This window comes from Fukomys damarensis, unplaced genomic scaffold (assembly GCF_012274545.1).
Source record: "Fukomys damarensis isolate Sample0158 unplaced genomic scaffold, DMR_v1.0_HiC HiC_scaffold_14, whole genome shotgun sequence".
In the NCBI taxonomy this organism is placed as follows: Eukaryota; Metazoa; Chordata; class Mammalia; order Rodentia; family Bathyergidae; genus Fukomys; species Fukomys damarensis.
In genome coordinates this window covers 7,100,741-7,110,416 of record NW_022900926.1, presented here as the reverse complement: position 1 = coordinate 7,110,416, position 9,676 = coordinate 7,100,741, and the positions used below count along the sequence as shown (strand labels likewise).

The 9,676-nt window shown below is 39.9% G+C and overlaps 1 protein-coding gene and 1 non-coding gene across 2 annotated transcripts in view; both read right to left on the bottom strand.

Annotated features, from left to right (window-relative positions):
* Trmt11 (tRNA methyltransferase 11 homolog) overlaps nucleotides 1-9,676 on the bottom strand; it is a 196,279-nt gene that overhangs the window by 70,625 nt on the left and 115,978 nt on the right. The window lies entirely within an intron of this gene.
* Nucleotides 1,098-1,284, bottom strand: LOC117286077. Its single transcript, XR_004517211.1, has one exon. It is a non-coding gene; the product is annotated as a U2 spliceosomal RNA (small nuclear RNA).

Genomic DNA, 9,676 nt, shown 5'->3' with positions numbered 1-9,676 from the left:
ATATTACTCTAGAATGTTCTCTTTCCAGATGATGATTAAGAGGCTAATAGAAAAAATGGTGCCAGGTACCACAACAGCAACAGAACTTTGCTGTTTTCTAGATATTATTCTTTTCTTTGTTTTGTTTTTTTTTAATGAAATGTGCTGAATGTCTATAATTTTGTTCAGATGACTGTAGAAGCTGGAAAAGCTGTTTCTGCTATTGATGCATAACATACTATTATTAGTCTTTTTATATAAATATATATATATATGCATATATATATAAATTGAATTTGGGGAAACTTTAACAGTGCTGCCAACTTTGGAAAAAGTCATCCCAATTTACTGTGTTGACTTGGCATTGTACAGAAATGGGCAAGTATATTGGTCTAGAAATGTTCATTTATTTTTATTTATTTTTTTTCCATGTGTACAGGGGACTAAATATGTAAGGTCATATCTACGTGGGTTTGATTACAGGAACTAATAAAGTATTCTCTAAATAATGAAAAAAAGAATAAGATAAGACTATAAGAGCGAGAAGCAATTTAAATATGTTCAGGGACCATTTTCATCTCCAGAATTAAGGATTATTTTAATGTTACATCATTGCCTTTTCTGTTTTACTTTCCTTTTTAGTTTTATTTTAGGATTCCCTATCTTTAATGTTCATACAGGGATTTCTTTAACTGAAATACCAAATAGTTTCTTTGGTGTGAAAAACTATAATAGTACACAGGATCCTAATGAGATAATTAATAATGTGAAATAGGAAGTAAAGGGCTAAAGGTGTAGGGAAAGTGGGAAAGGTGGGGGAAAGGTAATAAGGGAGAGGAAAAAATATGAGAAACTGAAAAAATGGAAATAAAGTGTTTGTAAATGGGGAGGGGAGGAGGGGGTGAAGGGAGGGCAGGGACAAGGGGAAAAAATGAGAATCAAGACCTATTATGTAAAGGTACAGAATCCCAATGATGAATGTAATTGTATTGTATACCTAGATTGTACCAATAAACTCAATAAAAAGAAAAAAAATGACAAAAAGGAAGTGCTTAGCACATGTAATAACCTGATAAATTGTCACTGTTATCACCAGTAGGACTCGTGTTATGTTCTTTAAGGGGCGCAGCATTCCTGGAGGTCCTGCAATGCCGGGTCTATGTGTGGAGTGGACAGAGCAAGCTCCTATTCCATCTCCTGCTCCAAAAGGCCATTTAATATGTTGTCCTTGAATAGAAAATGTACCAGAGGCTAAACCAGCAGTAGATGCTACTCTTGATCTTGGCCAAAAGGCAGAGAAGCTACACAGATGGGACTTCCAGTGTTTGCAGGAAAGGCCTGCAGTTCAGTGTGAGAACTTCCTTTCTGCAAGAGCTTGGCCAGCTCTGAGGCAGGCGACAAGTTTCATCCTCTCACCCAGCACCACACCACTTTAAGAAGCATTCATCACCTGCTTCCTCACTGGCATTGCCAGCACTTTCGTAGGAGTGAAGATTTTCTGGGCTAGATCTTGAGGAAAATTCCTGTCCACAGGCCTTCCTCCTGACCCGAAACAAAGACTTGCCATACAACAAACCCTTCTGATGTGGTTTTGTCTTATGCTTTTGTTCCTCAGTGATTAGACCAGCATCTCAGGAAGATGGGGAGAACAGAAGAGAGATGGATGTTGCTCAGAATTCTAACCTCTATTGTGTGTCTTTCAAAATATTTTGATTATGGTTCCAGAATGGAATCCCACCTTCTCCAGCTTCTGAGGAATTCCCCTCAGCCAGCTAGTGTGATTCAACCTTCTATTGTTTTGTTAAATATATCTGTGAACTATCACTGACACATTTCTTTCCTTCTTTTCTTTCAAGATTCATCTTGAGAGATGTTCTGCGTTGGCAAGTCTCTACACCATAATCAACTGCTGTGATCAGTAATGACAGCGTTAAGCTGAGGAGGTCCCACTGATTTGTACTTCTGTGAGCTAGCATGCGGAAAGCACACAACACCTCCATTGTACCAGTCAAGTTTACAGTATATTGTATCTATCTGATATTTATAAATGTAGGGCACATGTCAGTCCTCTGGTGAGTCGGTGGAATTTACAGTCTTCCTGTCTGCAGCACCACACTGGAACATAAGTCCCCAGAAGTTTACTGAAATAGTCACATATGGTCAAATATTACACATACATTTGGCATCTTGATATATTAGGGTCACAGTGCATTTTCACTCAGACAGTTGGCATCTGGCTTGAATGCTGAAAAGTATGGAAGGAAGCAGAGATGCCAATAGGAAATCAAAAGAAATGAGGAGCTTGGAGAATGGTCTTCTCCCAACAAAAAGCAGCATGGAAATGTTGAAGCCTCATCAGATGATCAGCTGTCCAGCACTGAAAACTCAGTGTGCCTTCAGGGTACTTTTACTTAAAATTAATTCAGAATGTTGTTTCCTTAACATAAATGAAAAAGACCTGAATGGCAGAGTTGGTTTATTTTGAGAATCGAAGGCTTTAGAGGGAGGATGTGGTAGGAAAAGCTTTCGTTCCATCTCTGTAAGTTACCAGCTGTTTATCCTCAGGCAAGCTGCATAACCTTTCTGCACATTGTTTTGTTCATCTATAAAATGGGAGCAGATACATTTGCTGCTTTACTGCATTCGGCACGGAGGATTCCAGAATAAGATAATGTCATTATATAGTCTTATAAAATACAAACTATTGTCAGCTTCATTGATCCATTTCATAAGTGTAGTACAGATTATCACCAATTTCAAAACCATGGTTATCAACTGCAGTGAATCTTTCTGTCTGCCTAAGAGCACATCTTCTGGAAACTCTTTTCACTAAATCTGTCCTGTTCCAGACCAAAGTTCATCAGTAAAGTAGAAGCCACTATATTAGCTTAGCATGAGCCTGGCCTGGCTACAGATGATTGGGACAATATATTTCTGTTCTCAGGACATGCGTTGTGCTGTTATGATTTGCATCTGAATGTCCCGCTACAGCCTCATGAGCTCATACACGGGTTTGGGGAGATGACTGGATCATGGGGATGTGATACTTATCACTGGACTGTCCACTGATGAGAGTATACCCAAATGTGATGTTGGGAGGGCAAGCCTTTTTGGAGGGGATGGGTCACTAGGGAAGTGGCCTGGAAGGGTCTGTCTCCTCCTCCCTTGATTCCTCTCTGCTTCTTGGTGCCATGCTGTGGGCTGTTTCTCCTCTGGAATCCTCTCTGCCATGTCTCCCTGCCTTGGAGCCAGCCTACTATGGTCTGAAACCTCTACAAAATGCAAGCCAAAATAAACCTTGGCTCCTTAAGCATTATGGGTGTTGGGTACTGTGACCCAATATTGAGAGGGTAACTAAGACATGTACAACAGAACCACACAGAAAAGTCCATGAAACACATTTTCTTGCTCAAGCTTATTCAAGTTGAGTTTCTATCACCTGCATCAAAGATTTCTAAAATAACAGTAAGCTGAGAATGAAATGAACTGGAGAGAACGGCGTCATCTTTGAACAGAAAGCTGAAAGGAAATAAGAGTGCCTCAGTGAAAATGCTTTGGAGCTGTTAAACTCTCGGCATTGTGACCACCGCACAGCAGCAAGTACAGCACAATCCTGGAGCGTGCTTTGATGTGCGTGTATAAAACAGGATTGGTTTGAAATGCTCACCTCACGAGATGCAAATAAGATCCAGTCTCTCATTTCACAAAACATAAACAAAGCCAACTCGAGAGTCTCCTTCCTGACTGGGTCCTCCGCTGCGTCATGAGAACGGTGGGAGGCATGGGTCAGCCCAAGAAGGGGACGTCCTGACTCTTACCCAGAAGCCTGCAAACAGCTCCAGGCACAGCTCAGATTCCCTGCCCGACACCCTCCGCCCAGCCTGGCTTGTGCCCGAGCCCAGCTCCTCCGGCCCCTTTGCCACCTCGCTCTTTCCAGTCCCAGAGTCCACCTCAGGAGCCTTCCCGTTTTTCCTTTTTGAACTCTGGGGTTAAAACAACACCCAGAACGGCTTCTTGCGCTGCTCTTCTCTCAACTGCTTGGTACTGGCCTCCCCACTGAGCCCTGGGATAAGCGCAGAAGGGGGCGGACTTGCAGGGCCTCCAGGCTCGGCGCTTGGAGACCGCGGGCTCGGGCAGCGCCACCACCCGCTACCCGTACAGCCGTACGGCACCTGCTCCACCGACACCCAGCGAGGATGGGCGCCCCAATGGCGTCCACTTCCCCTGAGGCAGCGACCAGGGCCCTCGGCCGGCTAGGGCTACCTGTCTCCTCCTGCTTTTCACTTTGGGCCTCAGCTGTGAGCAAGGAAGCGCAGAACAGGGAAAACCGAGAGCCACCTGACCAGGACCCATGTCATGGTGATTTCCAGGCAGAATTGGGAAAAACACTTTCTCTGCCTCCTGCTTATTTGGCTATTTTGCGTTCAAGTTTGATTCTCAATGAACGCATTTGACTCGGTGCTCTTAGTCAAGAAACTCGGCTGTCATCTTTGGCCTGTATGTCTTCACCATAAGCAAAGAGCTTAAAGTAAAAAACTGGATCGTGTACACATTGCAGGGTCCCTGCGCTGCTCATACAGTCTCGCCTCACTGCACACCCCTCCTCCCTGCAGGTGTCTTTCAGAAATGAAAGTTCTCAAGTAAGATGTTGAAGAATGTAAACCTATCTCTTGTCCCTTCCCTTAAAATACTCTTCCAAAATAAGATACCATATGGTGGTCTTAACAAAAATTTTTATACTGCAGGGCGCTTTCTCAATTATTTCAGCTTTAACAGCAAAGTAATGTTAACTGAAATTAAACAGACATTTACAGAAGTCACTTGAGGTAACTAATTCTAAGCTGGGCAGGGTATTACGTGCCTGAGATCACAGCACTCAGGAGGCAGAGGTAGGAGGGTCTGAATGAATTGGAGGCCAGCCTGGTCTGCAGAGCAGCACTGTGCCTTGAAAAACAAAAATTTAAAAAGAAAGAAGAAAGGGAGGGAGGGAAAGAAGGAAGAGCTTTAAAAATTATTTAAGAGGAAGGCAGGGGAGCCACTGAGCCAAATCCCTGGGGAAGTGGGAAGGGTCGGGGAAAGGAAAGAAGGGAAAAGAAAAAATGTGAGAAAAGGAAAAAATGGAAACAGAGTCTTCGTAAATAGGGGAGGTGGAGGGGGTGAAGGGAGGGCAGGGGAATGGGGAAATATAAGAACCAAGATCTGCCATGTAAAGAAAGGTACAAGATCCCAGTGATGAATGTAACTGTACTGTATACTTTAAAAGTACCAATAAACTCAACGGGAAAAAAAATTAGTCAAGGGACAAAAAAACTTAACAGATTTAGCTCAGTAAACTGAGTATTGAGAATAACTTTATGGTATATGGTTATAAAACAGAAACTATAAATAGAATCTCCAGTGTCAGCCTCTGACAAAATCAAACAATATTTTAACTCAAACAAATGAAGGGAAAGATCACGTCATATGGAAAACTTTCATAAGTGGTTCAAAAAGTTCTTCTAGGGATAAAAATTACACAAACACTGATGTAATATGCAAAGAATTTTAAGAAAAATTATCTCATGAAATGTAAGGATATAAACAAGAAATATTTCTATATCAATATATTATTTTATATAAAATGTTATACATAGACAAAGTTAACCCCAATCCTCTTTCCTATTATCTACCTTTTGTTTTGCTCTTAAACTTATTCATACTTTGGGTTTCCCATGTAAGAAAAACCATGCAACATTTAAGCTCGAGTGTCTGACTTACTTCACTTAACAATATGGTCTCAAGGTCTATATGGGGCTGAATGTTGAGAACACATACAGTTTACCTTTAATTCAGCAGGGATCTGTAGAAGCAAAACCAGCAAACAGCTTTGCTGACCAAAGGCCACAGAGAAAATTGGGGAAACTTTCCTGAACTTAAAACGCAGCCCATTAAAGGCATTAAACAATTCTGCCTACATGCTGTACATTCCTGAAAGACAACCGAAGGACAGGAAGCTAAGTGAATCATTTCAGGCTGCCACCAAGTCCCTGGAAATGGAGACGGAACTCGGGTGAGTTAACCCTAACCCCACTGCTGCCCACTCTGTACCTACCAACTGTGCCAGCACTCAGCCAAGGATCAGTGTGCATTTGTGGAGTCATTATTGAACAGCTACTTTCTCTAAAATAATTAGTAAATTAAATCCATAATTTCTTACCTGTTTCTTTTTTTAAATCCCTGTTTTGAGAATTTCTTAAAATACTGAAACATGAAAAATCATAATGGTGTAGGCATCTGTTTATCTAAGCCCATCTGACCAATAGGGAAACTGATTATTTCATGGGGGAGGGGGATACTTGGGATTGAACCCAGGGCCTCACACTGAGCTTTATCTCCAACCCATTTTATTTATTTTTTAATTTGAGACAATGTCTCGCCAAATCACTCAATTCCCTAAGCTGGACTTGAACTTGTGATCCTCCTGCTTCAGCCTCCCAGAGTGCTAGATTATAAGCCTGTGCCCCCAGCAATCCCGAGAGACTGGCTCATTGGTATTAATATTCCTTAGTAGGCACCTACGGGTCATACTGCTCTCCAACTCAGCTTGGCTCCCTCTCCTCCTTCAAGCTCCACTTCACAGATCCCTCCCGAGAAAGGAAAGAAAGGAATCTGATGACAACCATGTGAGGGGGAAACACAAGGAACAGTTGCTGGGGAGAGACACTCATGAGGGCAGGATTGTAAGTGTGGCCTACACAGAGTGACTGAAGGCACCTTTTAAAAATTCAGGCCCGCCAGGGATTTAGCTCAGAGGTTCCACCCCTGCTTTGCAAGCGCAAGGACCCAAGTTTGAACCCTGGTACCAAAAAAAAGAACAAACTGATAAAAATTCAGGCTAACATTCAGCAATGCACACATATCTAACACAACACATGGGGTGTATAATAAATACATACAACTTTTATTTGTCGATGAAAAACAACTTTTAAAATATGGTGTAAAAATTTTAACACAAGATGAAAAATCAGCATGCAAAATTCATCGTTTTTCACCTGGGGATTTAGCTAAGTGATGCCACATCTGCCTTGCAAGCACAAATTCCTGAGTTTAATCACCAGTACCAAAAAAAAAAAAAAAAAAAAAAAAAAAAAAAAAAAAAAAAAAAAAAAAAAAAAAAAAAAAAAAAAAAAAAAAAAAAAATCACAGTTTTTCTGTACACAGTTTTTCTGTAATGAACTAGCAGAAGAAGAAATCAGGAGGATAATTCCACTCACAATAGTTTCTAAAAGATAAAATATTATACCAAGGGGTTAACTTAACCAAAGAGGTAAAAGACCTCTCCAAAGAAAGTTAAAGAGCGAGCCCTGAAGAAAGAAATTGAAGACACCAGAAAATGGAAAGACTTCCCATGTTCATGGATGAGCAGAATTAGTTGTTAAAGGGGCCATATCACCAAAAGCAATCTATAGTTTCAGTGCCATCCCCATCAAAATTCTAGTGATATTCTTTACCAAACTAGAAAGAAATGCTATAATTCTTATGGAAACACAAAAGACCCAGAAAGTCAAAGCAGTCCTAAGCAAAAAAAGCACAGGTGGAGACATCATGATACCTGATTTTAAATTATTCTACAAAGCAATAGTACACAAAAATAAACACATAGAACCAAGAATAGAAATCAGCACACAGAAACCAGCCCACACAACTACTGCCATCTGACTCTGTACAAAGGACCCAAAAATATACTTTGAAGAAAACACAGCCTCTTTAACTAACCATGCTGGGAAAACTGGATATTCTTATGTAGAAATCTGAAACTATATCCTTACCTCCCACCCTATGCAAAAATCAATTCAAAATAGCTCAAACACCTACGTATAAGAAATAAAACTTTAAACACAAAAAGAGAAACAACCAACAGAGAGAAGAGACAGCCTACAGAGTGAGAGAAAATCTTTACCAGCTACTCTTCTGACAGAGGATTAATATTTACAACATTTAAAGACCTTTAAAAACACAAAAAAATCATATAGCCCAATTAATAAATGGGCAAATGAACAGACATCCCTAAAAAGTATCAATGGCTAATAAGTACATGAAAAATGTCTATCTTTAGGATAATGTGAGTCAAATTACCCTGAGATTCCATCAGAAATGTTATCACTGAAAATACAAAAAAACAAGCTGGGCATGATATCACACTCAGGAGTCTAAGGCAGGAGGATCACTTGAGTTCAAGGACAGCCTGGACTAGAAAATGAGATCCTGTCTCAAAATTAATTAATTAATTAATGACTTTTAAAAAATAAATGTCAGCGAGGATATGGGAAAAGGAAAACCCTTCTAAACTCCTGGTGTAAATTATATAATCACTATAAAAATTAAACAAAGATTCCTCCAAAATAACTAAAAGCAGAACTCCCATGTGATCAGCTGTAGCACTCCCGATATAAGTAAAGTCAGCCTGCTATAGGAATCCCTGCAAACCCATGTTTATTTTAGGACAATTCTCATTAGCCATGATATGAAACTAGCCTAGGTGCCCCTTAGCAGGAGAGCAGATATATGTACAGTAGAGTACTACTCAGCCATAAAAAGACATCATTTACAGGAAAATGGATGAATCTGGAAATCATGTTAAGCAAAATAAGCCAGACTCAGAAAGACAAGAATCATATGCTTTCCCTAATATGTCGAATCTAGAAAGATGACATTGGGCCAGGATGTAGCTGAGTGGTGCCATGTCTACCTCACAAGAACAAGGTCCTGAGTTCAATCCCCAGTAATGACCAAAAAAAGAAAAAAGCAAGATCCTCAGTTCAATTCCCAGTACAGAAACAGAAAGACAGAGCAGCGGGTGGGGGGGGCACATGAAAGTTGAAGGGAGATTGTTATTGGTCAAGAGGAAGGGAATAGTGGGAAAGGCAAGGTAATGGGGGGTTGGAAAAAAGTTATTAATTATATCACTAAGCGATCATGACACTGACATGAATTTATTGAGGTAAAAATGTGTCCACTACACTCTGCAAAATGAAACAGCAAGTTACAAAACTGTATATATGATACTGCCGATTTTTTTATTTTCAAAGATACCTTAACATATAGAGACATTAAGAAATCATCTAAAATGAAGTTAATTTACCTGTTTTAATCTGTACCTGGGGTAAGATGCTGAATATATTTTTCTTTTTGTTTAAGAGTAGTTTTTTACCTGTGCTATTATGAAATGCTTCCAAGCAGAGGAAATTATGAGTAGCTATAAGTATGTCTGTTATGTTAATTAGCTTCACTTTAGTAATCAATTCTCAGGGTAGCTCAAAATATAATGTTGCATACTTACATATTATTTTGTCAACTATAGTCAATAAAATTCAAAATAAAAATGTTGGGGGGGTAACAGGGATTGAACTCAGGACCTTGCACCTGTGAGGCAGGAGTGGTGCCACTGAGCTAAATCCCTAGCCCCCCAAAATTTTAGTAAAATAAGAAGCTTAGCCACTTATGAAAACAAAAATAATGACTGTTCATTCTGGAACAAGGCCCTAATTGAAAGACATTTACCTCTAAGAGGATTAACTATACATGATGTATATAGAATCATTCATTCTTCTTGAGACAAAGGGAAGACTATTTCTAAAGAAAATGAGGTAATTTGGGTGAATAGGACCTGGAGAAAGTGGTAATTTTATATTCATGAATATATATATATATATATATA